The sequence below is a fragment of the Phacochoerus africanus genome, chromosome 13 (assembly GCF_016906955.1).
Source record: "Phacochoerus africanus isolate WHEZ1 chromosome 13, ROS_Pafr_v1, whole genome shotgun sequence".
Taxonomy (NCBI): Eukaryota; Metazoa; Chordata; class Mammalia; order Artiodactyla; family Suidae; genus Phacochoerus; species Phacochoerus africanus.
In genome coordinates, this window is record NC_062556.1 from 25711411 (window position 1) to 25738264 (window position 26854).

General features: G+C 43.4%; 1 protein-coding gene across 8 annotated transcripts in view; it reads left to right on the forward strand.

Annotated features, from left to right (window-relative positions):
• ELF1 (E74 like ETS transcription factor 1) overlaps positions 1-26854 on the forward strand; it is a 124033-nt gene that overhangs the window by 14532 nt on the left and 82647 nt on the right. For 7 of the 8 annotated variants that reach the window (XM_047756105.1, XM_047756110.1, XM_047756112.1 and 4 more), the window contains exon 1: positions 25249-25386. The exons of the other annotated variant lie outside the window; for it this stretch is intronic. The gene's annotated coding sequence lies outside the window, so the exon portion shown is untranslated. Of the gene's footprint in view, positions 1-25248; positions 25387-26854 lie in introns of those variants that run through there. 8 annotated transcript variants of the gene reach the window in all.

The window sequence follows — 26854 nt, forward strand, 5'->3', positions numbered from 1 at the left end:
CTGGGGATATAACAATGAAAAAGGCAGACAGATCCTTTGCATCTCATCGGGAAAGACAAAGACATTGGTTGGACAAATTGAAAAGTGGGTTTGCGTGTTAGATACATTAATAGGGGGACCATTCACAGAGTAGATGGGGAGTTCCCATTGTGGCGCAGTGGTTAACGAATCTGATTAGGAACCATGAGGTTGTGGGTTCGATCCCTGGCCTTGCTCAGTGGGTTAAGGATCCCGCGTGGCTGTGGCTGTGGCTATAGCTCCGATAAGACCCCTAGCTTGGGAATCTCCATATGCCGAAGGAGCAGCCCTAGAAAAGGCAAACAAGACAAACAAACAAACAAAAAAACAGAGTAGATGGAAAGGACTGTATTGCAGAGGCTTTCCTGGAGTTCCCATCATGGCTCAGTGGTAACAAACCTGACTAGTATCCATGAGGACTCAGGTTCGATCCCTGGTCTTGCTCAGTAGGTTAAGGATCCCGCGTTGGCATGTGTGCCGGCAGCCGCAACTCTGATTTGAATCCTAGCCTGGGAACTTTCAAATGCTGTGGGTGTAACCCTATACAGACAAAAAAAAAAAAAAGAAAAGGCTTCCCTAAGGAAATGACATTTAAACTGGATTTGAAGGGTGGATAAGCTTTGGCCAGGAGAAAGAAGGGATGGAAAGTGATGGGAGGCTGGGGGGGAGGGGCATTATGCAAATATTCCAAAGCAGGAAAGAAAGGGTGTGCTTTGGGATATGGAAGAAGGTCTTGAGGGCTTTGGTGTATTGGAATGTGATAGAAGATGAGAATGGCAAGTATCAGATCAAATAAGGCATTGTAGGTCACATTAAGGATTTTGAGTTTTATCTTAAACAGAGTGGGCAGATACTGAGCTTTAAGGCAGGGCGTATGGAGGTAGAATGAGGTGAAAGTAAAAGAAAAAAAATACGATTTTTTAAATTTTAATGTGCCTTTTTAATTTTTTCTTTTTAGTGTGCTTTTTTTTTTTTTGGCTTTTTAGGGCTCCACCTGCAGCACATGGAAGTTCCCAGACTAGGGGTCGATTCAGAGCTACAGCTGTCAGCTTACACCACAGCACCTTGGGATCTGAGCCACATCTGCAGCCTATACCACAGCTCACAGCAACGCCAGATCCTCAGTGGGGACTGAACCCACATCCTTGTGGATACGGGTTGGATTCGTTTCTACTGCTCCACAAGCGGGAAATCCTAGCGTGCCCTTTAAATATAAGTTACGGACTTAATCTGGTGCTTGAATGTCAGAGGGAACCGTGGTTCCATTATATTTATTCAGATGCTGTATAGTTGCCAGCGTGGCCTGTTAATTTGGTACCATGTACTTAAAGCGTGGTTGAAGGGAGTTGTCAAGGGTAATTGACCAGAGGTGATTTTCGCCTTGGACTCCGATTTGGTAGTGAAACACTGCAAACGGATGGGTTTGCCCGGGGGGAGTCTGGAGTGAGAAGAAGCTTTTCCACAGACCTCTTAGGACCTCTGGGGTTCAGTGGTGCCGTGGAGGATGTGGGGCAGAGCAGACGGAGGAAAAGCAGCGCAGAATTAGGGGAAAACCAGGAGAGAGCACTGATTAGTCCAACAAAACAAGTTCTGCCGGTTTTAATTGGATTTAGTTCTATGTGATCATTGACTTTGGTTAGAATGGATTGAATGCCTAGTAGGGGCAGGGTTAGATTCCAGTGAGTCAAAGAAGGAGCGGGAAATGCAAAAATGGAGTATAGACAAATCTTTGAGCAAGGTCGGCTGTGGAGGGGGCTGAGAAGAGTGGTAAATGAGTGTGACAGTTGGGGGTGTCAACTCTTTTTTTTTTTTTTCATTATAAAGAAAAGCTTGAATAAAAAAATGCCTTCTTGGAGTTCCCATCGTAGTGCAGTGGAAATGAATCCGACTAGGAACCATGAGGTTGTGGGTTTGATCCCTGGCCTCGCTCAGTGGGTTAAGGATCCTCTGGCATTGCTGTGAGCTGTGGTGTAGGTCACAGACTGGCTCAGATCTGGTGTTGCTGTGGCTGGGGTATAGGCTGGCAGCTGGAGCTGTGATTGGACCCCTAGCCTGGGAACCTCCATATGCTGCAGGTGCGGCCCTAAAAAGGCAAAAGACCAAAAAAAGCCTTCTTTAGATCTGTGAAATATTTGAAACATATATTAAACATCCTACTGAATCCCTAAATAGGATCTGTTGAATTATAAATATCATCCCACTGACTTAATCCGGATACGGTGTTGTGGGGCTGTGTATGCACAGGTGCAATCTGTCAGGCCTGCTGTGGTACAAAGGTCTGTGTGTCGCTGTACTAATTTCTGGTCATCTGGGGAGTAAAAAATAAGAGAATTCTGGGTTCACTGAAGACCTAATCTTTGGTGTCAGACTTAGGAGTGTGTCTTTAGGTGATTCTCATGCGTGTGTTCTGTGGATTGGCTTTGGAGAATGGTCCCGAGAATGTTCTACTTTGAAGTCCTACATGCTTTTTAAAAGCTCTCTCATGAAGCTTAAAAGAGATATGTTATGTCACACACTTAGTAAGGAAAGATCTTTACAGTTTTGTCCTCCTGTATGATTTGGGGTCGTGCTAACAGTTGTGGGTTTTTTAGGATGAAGCTAGCTTGATCTTTTTTTTTTTTTTTTGGCTTTTGCTTTTTAGGGCCGCACCTGTGGCATACGGAGGTTCCCAGGCTAGGGGTTGAATTGGGGCTGTAGCTGCCGGCCTCCACCACAGCCACAGCCACAGCCACAGCCAGGCTTCTTCTGGGACCTCCACCACAGCTCACGGCAATGTCAGATCCTTAACCCACCGAGCGAGGCCAGGGATTGAACCCACCACCTCATGGTTCCTAGTTGGCTTTGTTTCTGCTGCAGCACGGGGACCTCTGATCTTTTTTCTTGATTGTAAAGGGGATACCCGTTCTGGGTAAGTACTTCTCTAGCCACTGTTCATACTTCTTCCCTCCTCTCTGAGCTAAGGGCCGTGTCGCTTCCTCCTCTTGCCTTGCCTTTGTTTGCTCTTACAACGTCCTCTGCTGATAGTATTCTTCTCCAGCCTCTTTTACAGGGCTGCTCCCTTATCACTGAGGTCTCAAAACAGCTGTCACATTTTCTGGGAGGCCTTCCTATCTAAAGTAGGTTTTCTTGGTCACCCTGTATGTCACTTTGTTGATTTCCTTCATATGGGGACAGGGACTATGCCTCAAGTGTTTACTTGAGTCCATAGGTAAACTGACTATATCCTGAGTTTGCAGAATGGTGCCAGGCACATAGCTACTTCAGTACCAAATGACACAGGTGAATAATACAGATCATCAAAACTTTACTAACCAGGAGTTCCCATCGTGGCACAGTGGTGAACGAATCCGACTAGGAACCATGAGGTTGCAGGTTCGATCCCTGGCCTCGCTCAGAGGGTTTAGGATCCGGCGTTTCAGACGTGGCTCGGATCCCACGTTGCTGTGGCTTTGGTGTAGGCTGGTGGCTGCAGCTCCGATTGGACCCCTAGCCTGGGAACCTCCATATGCCGAGGGAGCGGCCCTAGAAAAGGCAAAAAGACAAAAAAAAAAATTTTGCTAACCAGCGTACATTCTATAACCTTTCAGCTGATCATTGTTTCAGATACTGAAATGTGGACCATACATGTGTAAATGTTGTTTGCACAGTGATAAAACATACTGTTTTCTTTTTTTAATTTAATTTTTAAAAATCGAAGTATTGTTGACTTCCAATGTTGTAATCATTTCTGCTGTACAGCAAAGTGATTCAGTCATATGTAGATATACACTCTTTTTTGTTGTTGTTTTTGTTTTTTGTCTTTTCCAGGGCCGCACCTGAGGCACATGGAGGTTCCCAGGCTAGGGGTCCAATCGGAGCTGTAGCCACCGGCCTACACCAGAGCCACAGCCACTCGGGATCCAAGCCACATCTGCAACCTACACCACAGCTCCCAGCAACGCTGGATCCTTAACCCACTGAGCGAGGCCAGGGATCGAACCCACAATCTCATTGCTCCTAGTCAGATTCGTTAACCACTGAGCCATGACGGGAACTCTGATATACACTCTTTTTTAAAAAAATTCTTTTTCCTTGTGGCTTATCATTAGGACATTGAATATAGTTCTTTGTGCAATACAATAGGATCTTGTTTATTCCCTCCATGGCTAATAGCTTCCATCTGCTAACCCCAGCCTCCCCTTCCATCCCTCCCCTTGGCTACCACAAGTCTGTTCTTGTCCATGAGTCTGTTTCTCTTTCATAGATAAGTTTCGTTTGTGTCTATTTTTTTTTTTTTTTGTCTTTTTTGCTATTTCTTGGGCCGCTCCCGCGGCATATGGAGGTTCCCAGGCTAGGGGTCCAGTCGGAGCTGTAGCCACCGGCCTACGCCAGAGCCACAGCAACGCGGGATCCAAGCCGCGTCTGCAACCTACACCACAGCTCACAGCAACACCGGATCGTTAACCCACTGAGCAAGGGCAGGGACCGAACCCGCAACCTCATGGTTCCTAGTCGGATTCCTTAACCACTGCGCCACGACGGAAACTCCATGTGTCTATTTTAGATTTCACCTATAAATGATATCATATGGAATTTGTCCTTCACTTTCTGACTTCACTTTGAGAAGCAATAGTTGCATCCATGTTGCTGCAAATGGCATTATTTTGTATTCTCAGTCCATCTCTCTCCCTCTTCCCTTCCCCCCGGCAACCACAAATCGAGTAGTATTCTGTGGTATGTATGCACCACATCATCTTAATTCATTCCTCTGTTGATGGACATTTAGGTTGTTTCCACGTCTTGGCTATTGCGAATAGTCCTGCTGTGGACATAGGGGTGCATGTGTCTTTTTGAATTGTTTGGTCTGGATATATGCCTGGGAGGGGGATTGCTGGATCTTAGGGTATTTCTATTTTTATTTTTCTGAGGAACCTCCATGCTGTTTTCCACAGTGGTTACACCAGCTTATGTTTCCACTAATAGAGAAGGAAGATTCCCTTTTCACCACATCCTCTCCAGCATTTATTATGTGTAGACTTTTAATTTTATTTTATTTTTGTCTTTTAAGGTTGCACCCATGGCTTGTGGAAGTTCCCAGGCTAGGGGTTGAATTGGAGCTGTAGCTGCCAGCCTGCACCACAGCACAGCAGCATGGGATCTGAGCTTTGTCTGTGATCTACACCACAGCTCACAGCAACGCCGGATCCTTAACCAGCTGAGTGAGGCTAGGGATCAAACCTGTGTCCTCATGGATAGATACTAGTCAGATTCATTTTCACTGAGCCATGATGGGAACGCCTATTTGTAGACTTTTTAATGATGGCCGTTCTCTGCTCTGAGGTTGTGAGAATGAAATACCTTTGAACATCTTCTCTTGTTTGGCCACATTTTGTTTTTGTTTTGTTTTTTGTCTTTTTGCCTTTTCTACGGCCACTTCCCAGGCTAGGGGTCTAATCAGAGCTGTCGCCGCTGGCCTATGCCAGAGCCACAGCAATGTGGGATCCGAGCTGCATCTGTGACCTATACCACAGCTCACGGCAACGCCAGATCCTTAACCCACTGAGCAAGGCCAGGGATCGAACCCGTAACCTCACGGTTCCTCGTTGGATTCATTAACCACTGCACCAGATGGGAACTCCGATTTGGCCACATTTTCTGAAGTGCCCATTCATGTCCAGTGCCCATTTTGCTATTTGATTGATTCAGTTAATAGTTTTTTCTTTCCTTACACATTTTATTATGAAAGGTGGTTTTATGCCACATCTCCAGCAACGCCGGAGCCTTAACCCACTGTGCCTGTCTGGGGGTTGAACCTGCATCCCAAGGCTCCAGAGATGCCCCACCAATTCTTCTGTGCCACAGCAGGAACTCCTGAAAGTTTTTAAACACACCCACCATCTCGATTTTACCATGAACATTTTATAATATTTGCTTTACCACACTTTTATCTTCTATCTAAAGTAAATTGCAGGTATTAACACATTTCCATCTAAATATTTTAGCATACTTATCACTGACTATAGTTCCAATATTGACCTTTTATCCTTTTGAGGTAAGATTTGCGCAAAATTAAATCCATGACTTTTTTTTTGCAGTTTAAGCATTTTAAGTGAAAACAGAGTAGAATGTTCATTGGTCAGTATTTGAAGAGGCCAAGGCTGTTTTTGAGAATGAACCCACTGTTTGCAGTTCCATCTTGTATTGTCTTTCTTGCACACCCACAATACATTGCCTAATATTTCTAGCTGGTTTTGTTTGTTTGTTTCTCTTGGGCTGCACCCATGGCATGTGGAAGTTTCCAGGCCAAGGATGGAACCCATGCACGGTCGTGCCCCGAGCCACAGCTGTGATAATGTCAGGTCCTTAATCTGCTGTGCTGCAGGAGAACTCCAAGAACTTATATTTTTTTGAGAGTGTTTGCTGAGTTCAACACATGTGTTTGCCTGCGTAAGCCAAACCTAAGACTAGGTTTTGTTTATTTTTTTCTTCAAAAAATTTTTTTGGGTCCTGTTTTCTCCCCTCCTTTATCTTTTGCCCTACCTTTGGTTATGGTGCTTTTGAATTTTCATATAGTCAAATGTCATCCTTTTCTTCTCTTTTTTTCTGCTATTGTGTCATACAAAGAAAGACATTCCTTACTGAATAGTATATAAACGCTTTGAAATTGTTAGCCAGTACTCTCTAGTGAACAGTCTTCTCTTCTGTGGCTTTTTTGCCCCTGAAAAAATAGAATTTAATGTTTTCGTTGATGCCATTTTTATTATAATCTAAGTTTGTGTATGGTATCAAATTTCTTGCCACAGCTGTGGCAATGCCAGATCCTCCAGATTCTTTGACTCACTGCGCTGAGCTGGGGATCAAATCTGCACCTCTGCAGTGACCCGAGGCCACTGCGGTTGGATTCTTAACCTGTTGTGCCACAGCGCCGCAGTGGGTACCCCCAAATTTCTTTTTTGATAGTATCAGATCTCTTTTAAAGAATACCCTCTTCTTTTTGTTTTGTTTTCTTTTCGATTTGTAGGGCTGCACCTGTGGCATAGGGAAGTTCCCAGGCTAGGGGTTGAATTGGGGCTACAGCTGCTGGCATAGGTCACAGCTACAACAACGCCAGATCCAAGCCACATCTGTGACCTACACCACAGCTCGAGGCAATGCTGGGTCCTTAACCCACTGGGCAGGACCAGGGATCAAACCTGTGTCCTCATGGATACTAGTCAGGTTCATTTCCCCTGAGCCACAGTGGAACGCCAGAATACCCTATTCTATTTAATCTCTTTATCCTACATTTAGTTACTTGAGATAATGTATTGTCTGATAAAGTACATCCTTTTTCACTTTTTTTTTTTTAAGATTCCCTCACTTTTCTAATAGTGTTTCTTTCAGATGAACTTTAGCAGGTGTCTTGAAGGATGGGGAGAAAGGATAGTGGGAAATAGCAGCGAGAACAAAGGCAGAGGGATGGGGAAATCCTGGGGACTTGTTACTCTAACTTGTCTGAATCCTTCATCTGTGGAGCAGATGACATGTGCTTACTTTAGTATCCTTAGATTTGGGACATGTCTGTTAAGGTGGTTCAAACTAAATTCTGAAGTTCAGGATGTTTATGAAGTTTTAAAAATTTGGGATCTTATAGAAAGGGCACAGGATTCTAGAGAGACAATGGTTTTAAGTCCCTACTTTAAATGAACAAGTCATAGTGTGTGTGTGTGTGTGTGTGTATTTGTCTATTTAGGCCTGCACCCGTGGCATGTGGAGGTTCCCAGGCTAGGGATTGATTCGGAGCTGTAGCTGCTGGCCTATATCACAACGCAGGATCTGAGCAGCATCTGCGACCTACACCACAGCTCACAGCAGCGCCGGATCCTTAACCCACTGAGCAAGGCCAAGGATCGAACCCGCAACCTCATGGAGACTAGTTGGGTTCATTAACCACTGAGCCACAACGGGAACTCCCACAAGTCATAATTTTCGAACAGCTATATGTACCCCCTATATTTTTCATGATTCTATGGGTGGGCTGAGTGCTTCTTCAGAGCGGACTCAGCTGGGGCTGGCTCCCTAATGCAGGGTGGCTTCCGTCTCATGGCTGGGACCTCTCCATGTGGCTCTCATCCTCCTTGGTGGCAAAAGGGATCCCAGCAGCAAGAGAGGGCGAGCCCCTATGTGCCTAAACTTTTTAAGCCTCAGCTTGTGTTTTATTTGTCGTTACCCATCAGCCAAAGAAAATCACTTGCCCAATTCTGCATTTAAGGGATGGAAAAGTAGACGCCGCCTCTTAATAGGAGAAACACTAAGTCACTAAGTCGTAGTGATTGCTGCCGTAGGTTACCTACAGGAGGTAAAGGCATCAGTTACCCGGATATTCAACAGAAAAGCTTCTGAGGCAGTAAGAACAGTCTCTGCAATGACCTGGGAGGCACGAATACTTGATGTATTCATGGGATGGCAAGGAGAGGTCGGTGTGACTAGCAGAGGGGAGCAGGCGGGTTGTAGGAAGAGAGACCATCACAGAGGCTGGCCAGGGTACCATCTTGGAGTCCTTGTAAGCACTCAGGAAGACTTGTTTGTGAAAACGGGAACTACAAGGGGGTTTCAAAGCAGAAGTGATATGATCTGACATACCTCTTTATTTAAACATTTTTTTATTGAAGTGTAGTTGATATATGGTGTTGCAATGGTTTCAAGTGTATAACAAAATGATTCCGTTATACATACATATATAGCTATTTTTTCAGGTTCTTTTCCTTATAGGCTACTATAAAATATTGAGAATAATCACCTGTTCTATACAGGTGGTCCTTGTTGGTTATATATATATATGTATATATATATACATATATATATATATATTTTTTTGTCTTTTTGCCGTTTCTTGGGCCGCTCCCACAGCATATGGAGGTTCCCAGGCTAGGGGTCTAATCGGAACCGTAGCCACCCGCCTACACCACAGCCACAGCAACTCGGGATCCGAGCCTTGTCTGTGACCTGCACCCACAGCTCATGGCAACGCCGGATCCTTAACCCACTGAGCAAGGCCAGGGATTGAACCCGCAACCTCATGGTTCCTAGTTGGATTCGTTAACCACTGAGCCACGATAGGGAACTCCTATCTGTTTTATACATAGTAGTGTGTATATGTTAATCCCCAACTCCTAATGTATCCCTCCCCCACTTACCCCTTTGGTAGTTGCAAGTTTGTTTTCTGTGTCTGTTAGTCTCTTTCTGTTTTGTATATGAATTCATTTTTATCTTTTTTTTTTTTTAGATTCCACAAATACATGATATATATTTGTCTTTCTGTGTCTGGCTTACTTTGGTTAGTAGGATAATCTCTAGGTCTATCCGTGTTGCTCCAAATGGCATTGTTTCATTCTTTTTATGGCTGAGTCATAGTCCACTATATAAATATACCCATCTGCTCTATCCATGTATCTGGTGATGGATATTTAGGTTGTTGCCACTGACATATCTTTTTTCATGGATTACTTCTGACTGCTGCTTTGAGAGTAGCTTATAGAAAGGGAAGAAGAGAAGCCAGAAGGCTACATGGAGTACAGCAGTGATGCAGTTGAGATGACAATGACAACAATGCAGTTGAGTGGCTATCACGTTCTGTATCTGTTTTGAAGATGGAACCAACAGGATTTCCTGGCACATTGGCTGTAGCTATATGACAGTCAAGAGCCAAGTTTTTTGTCTTGAGCCACTAGAAGTATTGAATAGGTACCAGGAGGACTGGAGAAAACTTGAGATTTTGGAGGGAAGATCAAGAATTCAGGCTCGGGGAGTTCCTGCCGTGGTGCAGTGGTTAACAAATCCGACTAGGAACCATGAGGTTGAGGATTCGATCCCTGGCCTTGCTCAGTGGGTTAAGGATCCGGCGTTGCTGTGAGCTGTGGTGTAGGTTGCAGATGCAGCTCAGATCCTGCATTGCTGTGGCCGTGGTGTAGGCCAGTGGCTATAGCTCCGATTCGACCTCTAGCCTGGGACCATCCATATGCCGTGGGAACAGCCCTAGAAAAGGCAAAAAGACAAAAAAAAAAAAATTCAGGTTCGGATATGTTAAGTTTGAGGAGACGATGAGGTGGTGGAATGGAGTTGTCAAGTGAGAAGAATCTGTGATATAGGAAGGAGACCTGGCGAGAGATATTTGAGAACATTAAAATACTTAGAACATCGGAGTTCTTGTTGTGGCGCAGCGGAAACGAATCTGGCTAGTATCCATGAGGATGCGGGTTCGATCCTTGACCTTGCTTAGTGGGTCAGGGATCTGGCCATGAGCTGTGGTGTCGGTGGCAGATGCGGCTTGGATCTGGTGTGGCTGTGGCTGTGGCTGTGGTGTAGGCTGGCGGCTACAGCTCCAATTCCACCCCCTAGCCTGGGACCTCCATAGGCATTGGGTGTGGCCCTAAAAAGCCAAAAAAAAAAAAAAAAAAAATTAGAGTATCATATAGATCCAAGAAATATTTCATAAAATGATGGTAAGTCTAAAATACCTTAAAAATTTCAGGTTTCATTTGTACCGATGATAGGGTTTTAAGCATGGAAGAGAAGCAGCAGAGCTGTTTGGCTGTCGCTAAAATGTGTCCTTTTGTGATGATAGTAAATTAGGAGTTCAAAGATCACTAATTGTTCATCCGTGTGGTGTTATGAAACGTGAATAAATAAAGCTTGTGGTCTAAATATCTTATTCGAATATTCCTTTTAACTAAACATTGATCAGCTTGCTTCTAATTTGAGAAGTTTATTGACAGGAGGCTGTGGAAGTAAAAGCCTGAAGGCGAATATGAAATATATATATATATATGGATCACTTTGCTGGACAGCAGAAATTAACACAATTATAAACCAACTATATGTCAATAAAATATTTTTTTTAAATAAATTAAAAAAAAAAAAAAGCCTGAAGGGGACACAAAACCAGAAGTTGAAAGAAAGGGCCACAATTGGATAATGAGTCCTAATCCATTGGGAGTTCTCTTCTTTGTTCTCTCCCCGCTCTGCCTCTAATTTTATTTGTAGACTGTTAACATAATGAGATGTTCAGGTGTAAGCCCTGGGACTAATCCAGAAGCTGTTCTCTCTTCAAAAACACGGAGCTTTGCTGCTGTGGGCTTGATCCTTAAACAGGGCTGCCAGAGGCAGCCTAGCCAACCTATCCATTGAAACTGGACTGTTCAGGAAATCGAGAAAGGGGCCTCCTTGCTTTATGTAGTTTAGACTTTGCAAAAATGACCTGAGAATTGTGCAGAGGAGACAGAAGCAGATTTATCATTGAGCCAATATTTAGTTGAACCTCCAAATGTTTCCATTCAGTAAATATTTATTAAACAACTCCTATGGGTCAGGAATGCCATCTGGCTGAAATAAATGACCAATAAGACATGTAAATAAATGATCAAAAAAAAAAAAAACCACTGTTTTACCCAATGATCCAGCAGAATAGGCAGGAGGAATTATGAAGGAAATCCGTTCACCTCTGGGCCTCCCAAACCTGAAATGCTTTGCATGTTGTGCAAATTGTGGCAGTTTGTCGTCGGTGTGTACACGGCTGGATAAACAGTGTGATCCGCTTATCTGTCAGATCACTTACAAAATGCTGTGGGAGCACAAAGGAGGAAGTGACTAGTTCTTCCTTTTCGTGGTAGAAGAAAAGGGCTTCGCAGGAGATGCACTAGGTGGGGAAGGTCAGCAGATGTAGAGAAAGCATGACATGCTTTGACTGAATAATAAATTCAGTCACGGCGAACGGTAGGGTGTACACAACAGCGGACAAGGTCACAGGTGAGGCTATGGTGTGGTACATCAAAGTCATGTTCAAAAATATCTTGTATGGGAGTTCCCGTCGTGGCTCAGTGGTTAAGGAATCAGACTAGGAACCATGAGGTTGCGGGTTTGATCCCTGGCCTTGCTCAGTGGGTTAACGATCCGGCGTTGCTGTGAGCTGTGGTGTAGGTCACAGACTCGGCTTGGATCCTGCGTTGCTGTGGCTGTGGCTACAACTCTGATTGGACCCCTAGCCTGGGATCCTCCATATGCCGCAGGAACAGCCCAAGAAATGGCAAAAAGACGAAAAAAAAAAAAAATCTTGTATGGAAATTTATTCTGCAGGTGCTGGTAAACCTTTGACATTTTTTAATTTTTTAAATGATTTTTATTTTTTCCTTTTTAGCTGGTTTACAGTGTTCTGTCAATTTTCTACTATACAGCAAAGTGACCCAGTCCCACATACAGGTATACGTTCTTTTTCTCACATTATCCTCCACGATGTTCCATCCCCAGTGTCTAGATATAGTTCCCTGTGCTGTACAGCAGGATCTCATGGCTTATCCACACCAAATGCAATAGTTTGCAAAACTTTTTAAAAATTTTTAATAGGAAGATTAGGAGATAGAATTTATGAGAAAGTCCTTTGGAAAGACTTCATTCTTGAATTGGGAAATCAAAGGTTGATAGAATTTTGAGTTACAAACTTTTATACACTGAGAGTGGGCATTGCTAATAAGTCACGTAATTTATTTAGAATCTCTTTGACCCCCTCGAGGTAACATACACTAGGTAACAAAACTACACTAAAATCATCCGAAGGAGTTCCCGTCGTGGCGCAGTGGTTAACGAATCCGACTAGGAACCATGAGGTTGCGGGTTTGATTCCTGCTCTTGCTCCATGGGTTAAGGATCCGGCGTTGCCGTGAGCTGTGGTGTAGGTTGCAGACGCGGCTCAGATCCCGTGTTGCTGTGGCTCTGGCGTAGGCCGGTGGCTACAGCTCCGATTCGACCCCTAGCCTGGGAACCTCCATATGCCGCGGGAGCGGCCCAAGAAATAGCAAAAAAAAAAGACAAAAAAAAAATCATCAGAGGATGTAGGATGGTATTGGTGCCTGAAAGAGAAAGGAATGTATTTTTGCTTTATGAGATTATCGCAGACATTTTTTCTTAAAGATTCTGGCATTTAACTTATTTTAAAATGATTTTTATAGTCACTCATGATGGAACCTGATGGAGGATAATGTGGGAAAAAGAATGTATGTATATATGTGCGTGACTGGGTCTCTTTGCTGTACTGTAGAAATAGACAGAACTCAGCAAACCAACTATAATGGAAAAAATAAAGATTATTATATAAAAAAAAGAAAATGATTTTCAGCTCACAGAAGAATTGCATAAATAGTACAGAGTTCCTGTATATTTTTCATCTGTCTTCCAATAATGTTGACATCTTGCATAATCACAGTAAGTACAATGATCAACATGAAGAAATGAACACTGGGATCATAGCATTAACTAAACTCTAGACTTGAGGAGGCTTTATATAGTTTTTCGCTAATGTCCTTTCCCTGTTCCACGACCCATCCACAGCACATACATTGCACTTATCTGTCACGTCTCCATTCAAATCTATGATGGCTCCTTGTCCTTCTGACCTTGATACTTTGCAGAGTACTGGTCAGGTATTTTTTGTAGAATGTCCCTCAGTTTGATTTTGTTTGATATTTTCTAACGATGGAGTAATACATTGTTGGACTATCGGGGTTAAAAACAGTTATTTTTTAATTTATCATAGGGTAAAATTAATTTTTTTCTCTACAATTCTGCGAACTTTTCACACAAATATAAATTGGTGTAGCCACCACCATAATAAGGAGATAGAACAATTCCATGATTCTCAGAACTCCCCTCATGCTCGCTCTGTCTCTGTGGTCAGTCACACCCTCCCCCAGTACATCCCTACAGCCACTTACCTCGTCTCCATCATTAGAGTCTTGAATGTCATATAAACAGAATTGTATAGGGTATAAACTTTCGATACTGGCTTCTTTCACTCAGCATAATGCTTTTAAGAGTCATCCAGGAGTTCCCATCGTGGCTCAGTGGTTAACGAATCCAACTAGGAACCATGAGGTGGCGGGTTCGATCCCTGGCCTCGCTCAGTGGGTTAAGCATACAGCGTTTGCTGTGAGCTGTGGTGTAGGTTGCAGACTTGGCTCGGATCCCACGTTGCTGTGGCTCTGGTGTCGGCCGGCAGCTACAGCTCCAATTCGACCCCTAGCCTGGGAACCTCCATATGCCATGGGAGCGGCCCTAGAAAAGGCTAGGGGAAAAAAAAAAAAAAAAAAAGGTCATCCAAGTTGTGTTTATCAATACTTTATTTTATTTTGTTGCTGAGTATGGGTGTACTACTAGTATGTTTGTTTATCCCCCCTTTTTTGGTAGGTATTTTAAAAACATAATTTGTGTTTTGGCACTATAATAAACAAAAGTCAGGGCTTTTTTGTGGATTCCATGGCAAGTAGCTAATGTTCGTATCTTCATTTCTCCATTTTAGCCAGTAGTATGATTAAGAGAAGTTGAAGTTCTACATAAAATTCCCTTGCTTTTCTGTTTATATTTGGTTCTTCTTTTTATTGAAAAGCAAATGTAATAGCAAGGTACATTTTTTTTTTTTTTGCGTGTTTCTGGGTTATAATCTTTGGGGTTAAGCATTCTGTGGTTCAGGCCTTACAGCAGAAAGTCAAGCCAGGTAAGCCATTGGTCCGTAAGCAATGATGACTCTGCCTTGAGTGTGTTTATTCATGAGGAAGCCATATGCTAAGCTTTTTTTTTTTTAAAGTTTTATTGAATATAGTTGATTTACAGTGCTAAGTTTTTTTTTATTAATGTCCTTGCAAATAGGGCCTTGAATTTGTTTTGTATATTAAAAAAAAAATAGACATAGTCTAAATCAAGCTAGTTTAAAATAAGAAGCTTGACTTCTGTCATATTGTCTTAAATTTTACTAATGGCAAAAGAGAATTGTCTTTGTAAGAGCATGGAAGTTTTTGTTTTGCTATTTTAGGGCCATACCTGCAGCATATGGAGGTTCCCAGGCTGGGTGTCGAATCAGAGCTGTAGCTGTCGGCCTACACCACAGCCACAGCAACTCAGGATCCAAGCCATGTCTGCGACCTACACCACAGCTCACGGCAACACTGGATCCTTAACCCACTGAGCAAGGCCAGGGATCAAACCTGAATCCTCATGGGTTCTAGTAGGGTTTGTTAACCACTGAGCCATGAAGGAATTCCCGATTTTTTTTTTTGGGGGGGGGTCTTTTTTGCCATTTCTTGGGCTGCTCCCGCGGCATATGGAGGTTCCCATGCTAGGGGTTGAATCAGAGCTGTAGCCACTGGCCTACACCACAGCCACAGCAACTCAGGATCCTTATCCCGCTGAGCGAGTCCAGGGATTGAACCCTCATCCTCATGGATCCTAGTCAGGTTTGCTAGTCGGGTTCTTTACTGCTGAGCCATGATGGGAACTTCTGAGACTTCTTTTTTAAATGTAGCCTTAATGTGATTTTCGTTTTCAGTTCCTCAGTCTTTGAGAGACTCTGGAATGATGAAACATCAGAGCTAAAATGGATCTTCAAAATTACGAGATTAGAAGCTGCATGATACAGTGCCTTCCCTTAAGTGGGTAACTGGTTTATCAGTGTAGACACAGAGTTGTGCACAATTAACTACAATGCAAAATGGAATGTCCCGGGCAATAGAAAAGGCTCTGCTTTTCTCAAATAGCCATCCTCTGTCCCCACTTCTGCCAAATCTCTTCTTAGTGCCTTCACAGCAATATTACTTTCTGGAGTTCCCATTGTGGCGCCGCAGAAATGAATCCAACTAGGAACCCATGAGGTTGCGGGTTCGATCCCTGGTCTCCCTCAGTGGGTTAAGGATCCAGCATTGCCGTGAACTGTGGTGTAGGTTGCAGCCATGGCTCGGATCTGGTGTTGCTGTGGCTGTGGTGTAGGCCGGCAGCTGTAGCTCTGATTCATCCCTTGGCCTGGGAACCGCTGTATGTACGGCTCAGGTGTAGCCCTAAAAAGCAAAAAAAAAAAAAAAAATTGCTTTCTATCTTTAGTTTCTCACCTCTCATTCTCCCCTAAACTCTCTCTAATCAGATGTTTTGCTTGCCTTTTTTTTTTCTTTTTTCTTTTTTTTGGTATTGTTGTTTCTCTCCCTCTACCACACCATGAAAAAACTCATCTTTCAACATCAGCAGTGATGTGTCCCTGTTGCTAAATCAACTATCCTTTTCCTCTCCGACCTTATCTTTTTCATCTGTCGTTCCGCCTTTGGCACAGTTGCTCATTGTTTCCTTCTGAAAACACTTTTACTGGAGTTTCAGGATACTCACACTTGCCTTCGTAGCCTGCTGTGTTTTCTAGATACTCCTGTTCAGCCTTCGTTGCTTCTTCTACCTCATCTCCCCTACCTCCGAATATTGGCGTGTCCCAAGAGTCTGTTGTTACCACCTTTTCAATGTGTAGCTTTCATATCAAATTGATGTCAGTGAGTCCCACATTTATCTATCTAGCCCACACCTCTGCTCTGGGCTTCAGGACTGGGTGTTGACCTCTAGGAGGAAATACCCAATTTGACCTCTTTGCTGGGAGCGCTCTTGAGCATCCCAAACGTAATCCATTCCCTAACTCCTCATAGCCCCTTGACTCTACACCATGGCTGTCTTTAACTTTTCCTATGGAAGTTTTGGCAACCACAGTTTTCCAGTTGCCAAAAATAGAGTTCTTAGGCCTTCCCTCCCACCACCGCCCCCCCCCCCCCAACAACCCACTTGCTGTCCATTCAAAAATCTCGTTGGATAGTCTTCCGAGACACACCCATAATTTATTCCTATCTTTCTTTTCTGCTGCCTCCTTTGTCCAAGTCATTGTCGCCTTTTCTGAGATACTGCCTCAGCTTCTCCTTTTGTCCATCCCTGCCCCTCTGCAGCCTCTCTCCAGCACAGCAGTCACAGCTCCTGACTCCGCTCCTCAAAACTCTCCAACCAAAGTCTCTAAGCAATGAGACTCTCCATTAGTTTCTAGGACTCTTCCTCCTCCTGTTACTCTCCTTATTTTCTGTCTATGAACCACGGTGGCCTCCTTGCTTTTTCTAGTTCATATCAAGCAAGGTCTCTGTGAGCATCTTTGCCTGGGCTTTTTTCTGCCTGGAATATTCTTCCCTAGATGTATCTTCATGGCTCGAGCCCATATATATATATATATATTTTTTTTTCTCTTTAAGGCCACACCCACAGCATGTGGAGGTTCCCAGGCTAGGAGTCGAATTGGGGCTGTAGCTGCTGGCCTGCGCCACAGCCACAGCCACAGCAATGCCAGATCCGAGCCGCATCTGCGACCTACACCACAGCTCACGGCAATGCCGGATCCTTAACCCACTGAGCAAGGCCAGGGCTCGAACCTACATCCTCATGGATCCTAGTCGGGTACCTTAACCGCTGGGCCACGGTGGGAACTCCTCGAGGCCATATTTAAAAGTGACCCAGCAAGAGGACATCTTCCCTGGCTAGTCTGTCTAAATTGTCATGAATATATGACAGGAAGAATTCTCCCTGCTGTTTTATTCTTTCTTCTTTGTCCTTATCTCTAACATACTGTATGTTTTATTTGCATCCTTTGTTTATAACCAACATGCTATGTATTTAGTTCATAGTGTTTCTCTCTTCCTAGGCAGAATGTAAGCACGCCGTGGGCAGGGTTCATTTATCAATATTGTGTCTTTCTTGTTCACTGCTGTATGACAAGGGTCTAGACGCCACGACGGGAACTCCCTGTCCCTGTTTTAAAAATGAGATTGGATATTATTGTTGTTTTAGGTTTTCTTAAAACACCAAAGACTTAAGTGGATGTGGTATCAAAGTTCCTTGAAGTATTTCAAGAATTCAGCTACTCTGTGTTCCCGTCGTGGCTCAGTGGTTAACGAACCCGACTAGCATCCATGAGGACTCGGGTTTGATCCCTGCCCTTGCTCAGCCGGTTAAGGATCCAGCGTTGCTGTGAGCTGTGGTGTAGGTCGCAGATGAGGCTCGGATCCCGAGTTGCTCTGGCTATGGAGTGGGCTGGTAGCCACAGCTCCGATTTGACGCCTAGCCTGGGAACCTTTAAAAAGACCCCCCCCCAAATTTCAACTACTCAGCAGAAAAGCTTAAAAACCACTGGGCTGAATAGAGGATCTCTAAGTTCTGTTTCAGCCTTGTGGTCCGTTCTTGTAATAATAATTCTAAGCAGGGCAACTCAGGGGAGCTGTCATGCAGAGAAGGCATGTCTGCTGAGACAATGAAGGATGAATGAGTAGACAGACCTCAGGAAAAGGATAGGGACTAAGGCTAGTGCTTTCCAAGCCCAGGGAAGGCAAACAAATAGGAAAGGAGCAATCCAGAAGGTTTCATTAAGGCTGGACTTGGACTATGTGTGTGTATATGAAAGAGAGACAGAGACACAGGGATGACAGGGCTGGAACCAGGTGAATCCAGGTCAGACTGTGAAAGCCTTGATCACCATGATAGATAGTCCAGCTTTTTATTTTGCTTCTAGGGAATCAGAGTGTTTTCCAGCAATGCGCGGTCATCACATCACTCCCAGAGTTGTCCTTCAAGATTCCTCTGATAGCAGTGCAAGGTGAATTGAAAGCAGGCAGTTGTCGTAGGGAGAGGGACAGTTGGGGTATTGCTGAGATACTATTTTTCTGTGATAGGATGCTTTTGCCTGAAGAGTAGCAAAGGAGGAGCTTGAGTTTCACTTTCATCTCAGTATAAAAAATAGAAGATCTTCCTGCAGCATTTAGAGATTGCTGATGACAGTGTCTTTTTGAGTGGCTGCTGTGTGAGAGCATTGACTACGTTAGGTTCTAGGGCTGCATAGCAGCAGAGCAGTGGTTCTCCTAAGGCTCGGCTCTACCCACACCACTCAATCTGTTTCTAGGAGTAGGCATGTGTCTTCAGAAAGCTTCTCTAGGTAATTCAGAGGTGCATCTCTGGCTGGAGTCCACTGAAGTAAAAGATACATTGCCTTTAATATTGAATTTTAAAGTGTCAGATACAACTTCGTAGCTGTATGAAACTTGAGATTGCAGTTAGCTTATTACCTGGGAGCATGATAAAGAATGTAACTGTACAGGAGTTCCCGTTGTGGCTCAGCGGAAATGAATCTGACTAGCATCCATGAGGACGCAGGTTCGATCCCTGGCCTCACTCGGTGGGTTAAGGATCTTGCATAGCCATGAGCTGTGGTATAGGTTGCACACGTGGCTCAGATCTGACGTTGCTGTTGCTGTGGTGTAGGCCAGTGGCTACAGCTCTGATTCAACCCCTCCCTATCCTGGAAACCTCTATATGCCTCGGGGTCGGCCCTAAAAAGCAAAAAAAAAAAAAAAGTACAGTCAATTCTTGATTATTTTTGACATGATAGGAAAGTTTAATACCCAAAGTAACACCGACACTAGAATCTTACAACATAGATAGGTTAAATCATGGGCCAAATCGAACACCCTACACATGTCCATCAGTGGGTGAAGGGATAAAGATGTGGGGTAGATATACAATGGAATACTACTCAGCCATAAAAAGAATGAGATCTTGCCACATTTGCAACAGCATGGATGGACCTTTAGGGCATTATGCTAGGTGAGACAGAAAGTCAGACAGAAAGACCAATACCACACTGATTTCACTTATATGTGGAATCTGAAAAAAGGAAAACAAACGAGCAAACAAAACCAAACCAAACTCATAGATGGAGACAATAGCTTGGTGGTTGCCAGAGGGGAAGGGGGTTGAGAGGTGGATGAAATGGGTGAAGGAGGGCAGGAAGTACAGACTCTGAGTCATAAAATGATGACGTCATGGGAACGCGATGTACAGAGTGATGACTGTAATCACGACTACTGTATTGTGTATTTGAAAGTTGCTAAGAGTACATCTTAAAAGTGCTCCTCTCTGGAGTTCCCGTCATGGCGCAGTGGTTAACGGATCCGACTGGGAACCATGAGGTGGCGGGTTCGATCCCTGGCCTTGCTCAGAGGGTTAAGGATCCGGCATTGCCGTGAGCTGTGGTGTAGGTTGCAGACGCGGCTCGATCCCACGTGGCTGTGGCTCTGGCGTAGGCCGGTGACTATGGCTCTGATTCGACCCCTATTCTGGGAACCTCCATGTGTCACAGGAGCGGCCCTAGAAAAGGCAAAAAGACCACACACTAAAAAAGTTCTCGTCTCAAGAAAGAAATTGTCTAACTTTGTATGGTGATGGTTGATCACTAGACATTGTGATCATTTTGCAGTGTATACAGTGTCGAATTATTCCATCGTACGCCTGAAAGCAGTGTAAGGTTTTATGTCAGTTCTACTTAAAAAAAAAAAAAACCATAGTTGAAATCATGGCTGTTAAAATTTTTTTCAATGTATAGTGAAAATCCTAATAAGCTACAATTTCCTCTCAAGCAACTGTTTTAGAAAGGTTATTCATTCATGTTTCTGAGTTTCTGCTATGCGTCGGGCCCTATCTTAGTTGTAGGAATACGGTAGTGAGCAAAAGCAGACAAAGCCATGGCCCCTTTTGCCTTTGGTATTCCTCTCAAAACACATAGACACTGGAGTTCCCATTCGTGTCGCAGCAGAAGCGAATCCAGCTAGTATCCATAAGGTTGTGGGTTCGATCCCTGGCCTTGCTCAGTGGGTTGGGGATCCAGTGTTGTCGTGAGCTGTGGTGTAGGTCGCAGATGCTGCTCAGATCTGAAACTATGAAGGTGTCTCATGGTATAGGCTGGCAGCTGTAGCACTGATTCGACCCCTAGCCTGGGAACTTCCACATGCAGCAGGTGCGGCCCCAGAAAGCAAAAAAAAAAAAAAAAAAAAAAAAAAGAAGAAAGAAAGAAAACCAAACAAACACAGACACTTGACACTTGTCCAGGAGTGATCTGTGCAGAAGTGGGAAGAGGGCCTTGGTTTAACAAAGCCAGTGTTAGATGGTACAGAGTTATGTTTTACATTTAGGCTCATATTTGGAAATGCTGCACAATGCTCTGGGATTACGCTTTGAGGGGTGTTACCATCATCAAACTTAATTCTTTCCCACTGAAAGGTTTATAATGCTGAATCTCAGTCTTTAAATCTTTATTTTTATATTTAAATAGAGAAGAGTGGTTTTGGTCATTTATCATTGTAATGGTTTGAGCTTTGCTTCCATCTCTGGATGGGAACCATGTTAGCTCCTGATCCAGGAAGATTCAAATCATGCCTTTTTTTAGCCCAGGTTTCCTAGAGGTGAAAATGAGACTTCCGTATTTTCATGTACTAGAAGTTCTCAAATTTGAGTTCAAGAAGAGGTAAAAATGAAAGAGGAGAGTGTTTGCTTACATGGTAAATTCTTTTCATAAGTTCTATTTTAAAGGAAAAAATAAACAATGTCCTAACTTTAGTTGGCATTTAATAAACTCATTCAGTTGAAATATTTCTCAGCTAATAGTTAAAATATAAATGCTGGCAGTTCCCCCAGGCAACCATGACAGCATTATATTAAGATGTATACTGATTTGATATGTATCTTATTTTAGAAATAAACACACCCTGAGTATGTACAGGTATATTATATTTCCATCACCAATCTTAAGATGCCACATTTTAGTTACATAAAAATTTGGAGGAGTTCCCATCATGGTACAGCGGAAACGAATCTGGACTAGGAATCACGAGGTTGCGGGTCTGATCCCTGGCCTTGCTCAGTGGGTTAAGGATCCGGCGTTGCCGTGAGCTGTGGTGTAGGTCGGCAGCTGTAGCTCTGATTAGACCCCTAGCTGGGAATCTCCATATGCCGCGGGTGTGGCCCTAAAAAAGAAAAAGACGAAAATAATAATTTAGAAATGTGAAAATTTGAAATCCTGAAGTCTGTGATACTGGTTGCTTCTATCACGAAGCATAATAATAACAGCTAATTTTTATGGAGTATTTACTAAGCACTTAGTACTGTGTTAATCACTGTGTTACACATGAACTGGATTTCTTCCTCTTCTTTTTTTTGTTTTTTTTTTTTGTTTTTTTTTTTTTGGTCTTTGTGGGACTGTACCGGCGGCATATGGAGGTTCCCAGACTAGAGATTCGAATTGGAGCTGCAGCTGCTGGCCTACACCACAGCCACAGCAATGACAGATCTGAGCCATGTCTGCCACCTACACCACAGCTCACAGCAACGTTGGGTTCTTAACCCACCGAACGAGGCCTGGGATGGAACCTGTGTCTTCATGGATGCTAGTCAGATTCCTTTCTGCTGAGCCACACAGAACTCCTGGATTTTTTTTTTTTTTTTGTCTTTTTGCCATTTCTTGGGCTGTTCCCGAGGCATATGGAGGTTTGCAGGCTAGGGGTCTAACTGGAGCTGTAGCTGCCGGCTGACACCAGAGCCACAGCAACACGGGATCTGAGCCGCATCTGCAACCTACACCACAGCTCACGGCAACGCCGGATCGTTAACCCACTGAGCAAGGCCAGGGATCGAACCCACAACCTCATGGTTCCTAGTCGGATTTGTTAACCACTGCGCCACGAAGGGAACTCCCTGGATTTCTTTTTAAAGCCAGGTTTATTGAGATGTAGTTTATGCACAGTACCGTTTGCCCTGTTCTGAGATTTTTTTTTTGGACATATACAGGTCCCATAACCAAGAGCTCAATCACCATACAGGACCTCTCCATCACCCTAAACTGTTCCCTTGTTTTCTTTTGTAGTCAACCACATGCCCAGCCTGTGGCAACCACGGATAAGACTTCTGCCTCTTTTGTGTTGCTTTTTCCAGAATGTCATATAAACGGAATTATACACTATGTATTTTGAGGTTGGCTTATTTCACGTAGCCTAATGCTTTTAGATTCATCCATGTGGTATCATCTGTCAGAAGTGCAGAAGTTCATGCTTTTTTTTTTATTGCTGATAGAATTCCATTGTCAGGATATATCACAATGTGTTTATCTCTTCACCAGTTGGTGGACAGTTGAGTTTCTAGTATTTTGATAATGAATGAAACTGTTATAAATATTTATGTAGAAGGTTTTTTTTTTTTTTTTTTAAATAGTCACGCCTGCCTAGAAGTTCCCAGGCCAGGAATTGAACCCGAGCCACAGTCAAGGCAATGCTGGATCCTTAAACCACAGTGCCAGGCAAGGACACAAACCTGTGCCTCTGTCGAGACCCAAGCTGCTGTAATCGGATTCTCAACCCACTGTGCCACAGGGGGAGCTCCTATCCTTTTATATATCTATACTTCATAAAATTTTTTTTTACACATTTGAAAAAAACAAACACCTTTATCATAATAATGCTGACCTCTAGGCATTTACTGTATGGTGATATTCTCAGGGAATGTGTAGAATTTACTGACCTTTCAGATTGGCTTCTGATCCTAGTACTTTTAAAGTTATATTAGGAGTTCCCGTTGTGGCTCAGTGGTTAACAAATCCGACTGGGAACCATGAGGTTGTGGGTTCGATCCCAGCCCTTGCTCAGTGGGTTAAGGATCCGGCGTTGCCGTGAGCTGCAGTGTAGGTCGCAGATGCGACCTGGATCCTGAGTTGCTGTGGCTGTGGTGTAGGCCGGTGGCTGCAGCTCCGATTCGACCCCTAGCCTGCCAACCTCCATATGTCGTGGGAGCGGCCCTAGAAAAGGCAAAAAGACAAAAAAAAAGAAAAAAGTTGTATTTGTAGTGTTACAGGTTTTAAAAATCATTATCCACTCTGTCACTTGTTTGTTCAGACATCATCCTTTCACTAGTCCCTCTTTCACCCCTTATAACTTTTCTTATTTCTTTTTTCTTTCTTTCTTTCTTTTTTTTTTTTTTTGTTGTTGCTTTTTAGGGCTGCGCCTGCGGCATATGGAGGTTCCCAGGCTAGGGGACCAAAGCTACACCTGCTGGCCTACACCACAGCCACAGCAACTGGGGATCCGAGCCGCGTCTGCGACTTACACCACAGCTCACGGCACTGCTGGATCCTTAGCCCACTGAGCGAGGCCAGGGATCGAACCTGCGTCCTATAGTTGGTTTCGTTGCCGCTGAGCCATGATAGGAACTCCCTGTTTTTCTTCTTAGCATAATTTTTATTAACAATTTATTAAGTCATGGAGATTATTTTAGCAAAAATATGAGTCAAGTTTGCTGTGGAATAAATAAATAGGCACTTTATGGGCAGAAAGTTGGTCGGCAATCATGCTGTTTTGTAGCAGTTTATAAAGTTCCTAAGCCAGTGACCGCTTGTCCCTTAACTGTGCTTCTAGTAATTAAATTCCAGAGTAATTGCTTCCAAATAATTGACTAAAGGAGAAAAGCTTGCTAAATCCTGTTTACTTTTTGCAAAAGGTTAGAATGAAGGCTAGTGAGTTGTGCTTCTTCATCTCAAGCACTTCTGGAAGTTCGTAATGCTTTCAAGCCCTTTTGTTCAACTGAAGCTCTTGGAAGAAATGAATAAATACTCACCCAGGGGGCCAGGGAAGTCACCGTAGTAACTACCGTTTCAGCTGCTTGTGCACCTTGTTAGGTGTAGCGTTTGGTGACCTGGAGAACAAAACTTCACTGGCCACGTTTTGTTGACACCCTGAGGCTCGTCCTCTGTGCCTCAGGAGAGCCCTAGCAGGGTGCCTGGCACACAGCTGGCTTTTATTTGTGGACGATTTTGTTCACAAGATCAAGAAAACTGTGGCTATCACTTGAAAGTAGATTTTTGAGTCGTGACTGCCTCGATAATTTGTTTCCAAATAGGGTTGTTGTCAGGCTTGCAATTCGGTTTAAAATCACTTTGCTGTTTGGGACTATCAGCTCCTCCTGTCTAACTCACGTCGGTTTTTGAATTCCGAAAACCAGATTAGTAATTCACCCCTATTTTTCCACCGACCTTTGAATTTTCTGGTGGATTTTTATCTGCTTGGTGAACTTAGAAATCTGCATCTCGAATTGCAAGGTGCTCGCTTCTCCAGATTACATCGCAATATGTGTAACTCTTTTATATAGGAGTTAATGAGTAGCCAGGTTAGCCTAACCAGGCCATTGTTACATTAAAAGCCAGAAAGTTTACTGTCTCCCTGCCCTTCCCCTCCCATACTGTGCTGTTTCTGTTTTTTTTTTTTCTTTTTCCTTTCATCGTTTTATTTACCGGCCCTATGAAAATAACTTTTAAAACCTGAGCTCATCTTTTTTAAAACAACCTACAGATTGTGCCCTTGGCTGCCTTCTAGATTCTGAGTCTCTTGTCCCGTTCATTTTAAAATTCAGGGGATGGACCTGAGCCGAGCCATGGTTTCATCAAGGTATGTCTCGAGCTCCTTGGCTCTGCCTCTCGCCCAGGTTTTTACCTGTGGATTTATTTGCATGTTTGACCTAAGCCGAGCAATTGGGTCCACGGCCACATGGGCGTGCCTCCCTTAGAAACACTCAGTTTCATGTATGACTCATAAGCAGAAGCACAGACACCACTTCCCCAATCTCCAGGAGCCATTTTAACAGCATAAAACTTGCCGGATTGCTTTTTATTTTTCCAGCCCAAAGGACAGGATCTAAAGAGAAAGAGCCTATCTGAAGGTAACTCAAGATTTTTTGCCTCTGTGCTTCTGGCTGCCTCCTGAGCTGATAAGCAGAGGGTGTGGGTCTTTACCTGTGGAAGAACCTGGCTGCATGTGTTCTTTTAACTCTCTGGAAAAAAACCCCCGTGTAGGCAGTCACATGCCTGATGGCCCTTCCCTTCGGGGTGGGGGGGATACAAAGCCTTCCAGTTCTGGAAAGTGTTAGGTCTTCTTGGTAAAGCATTCTTGGCATTTCGTGTGCTTTTATGATCCCCTCCTGTGTGACTGGAGAATAAAGGAGATTTTTTTTTTCTTTCTTTCTTTCTTTCTTTTTTTTTCTTTCTTTCTTTTTTAAACTGCAAAGCAAACTAGGTCACATTTTAATTCGGAAGAAAAAAGGGGGGGGAATTGTATTTGTGAGGGCAGTGTGTAAACTGTGTTGTTTGTGTGTGATGGAGATTAGGCAAGAAATTCAGGGGCAAGAACAACCTTCAGAGGCGAGGGGTCTCGTTGTGGCGTTTTAATTAAGGGGAAGTTTGGGGACAGCTCAGTCATAGGTGTTGCTCATTGGCGGTCATTTCTTTTTTCCTCTCTTGAAAGTGAAGGAATTCCAAAATGAAGTTTCGTGTAAACTAAATAGAAGTTTGAATAAAGGGAGCAGGCATTTAGGTGACAAGTAAAATTGATTATTAAATAAAGCGGAAGAAGAGCTAGAATGGTTCATTTACGCTTAGAAAAAAATGATCAAGTTTTATAATTCACACTGGAACTTGTTCTGATAACAACTTTAGAAGCATAACTAGCTTCTGAGGAAACAGGTATTTTGATTTCTGTTAAAAGAAAAAGAATATTGACCTGTCTATAAAACTATGAAACTTTGCTGGTTTTGAATTTTAAAAAAATACCTTTAGTGACAGAAAAGATTGCTTAGTCTTTTCCTGAAATATTTTTTCATCGGTGAAATTAAGAGATTTTGGTCAATGTATGTTCTGATTGTGTGCCTTGAAGTTCTAGGTCGTCTGAGAAGCTGGATGCAGTAGTAAATTTCTCTGAAAATTACTTGCGAAACTAAAATTTGAATGAGAGTAAGATTTGAACATGCAGTGATTCCGAATCGAGTTTTTGGAACTAAAACTTGCCAAGTCCTTTATTCCTGACTGTAATGAGATTTAGCTGGTTCTCTGCGAAATTTACTGTTAACGGTTTTCTAAGTGTCAGATGAAAGGGAAGGTAGAAAGGCAGTCAATTATTATTTCTGACTCTTTGAAAGGATTGTTAATGTTATTGCATCTCAATTTCGTGGTCTTATAAGAAAAGTGCAAACAGACATCTTCCCAGTGCTGTTCTGAGCCATTTGCTGTCACCTTTGCTTGCGTATGGCTGGTTTGCTCAGCTTTTGAGTAAGCAAGGCTGCATTGACTTCTCCTCTGCTCTGTATGAAAAATGTAAGGAAACCTTTTGGCCTTTCCTTTCTTCCTTTATTAAAG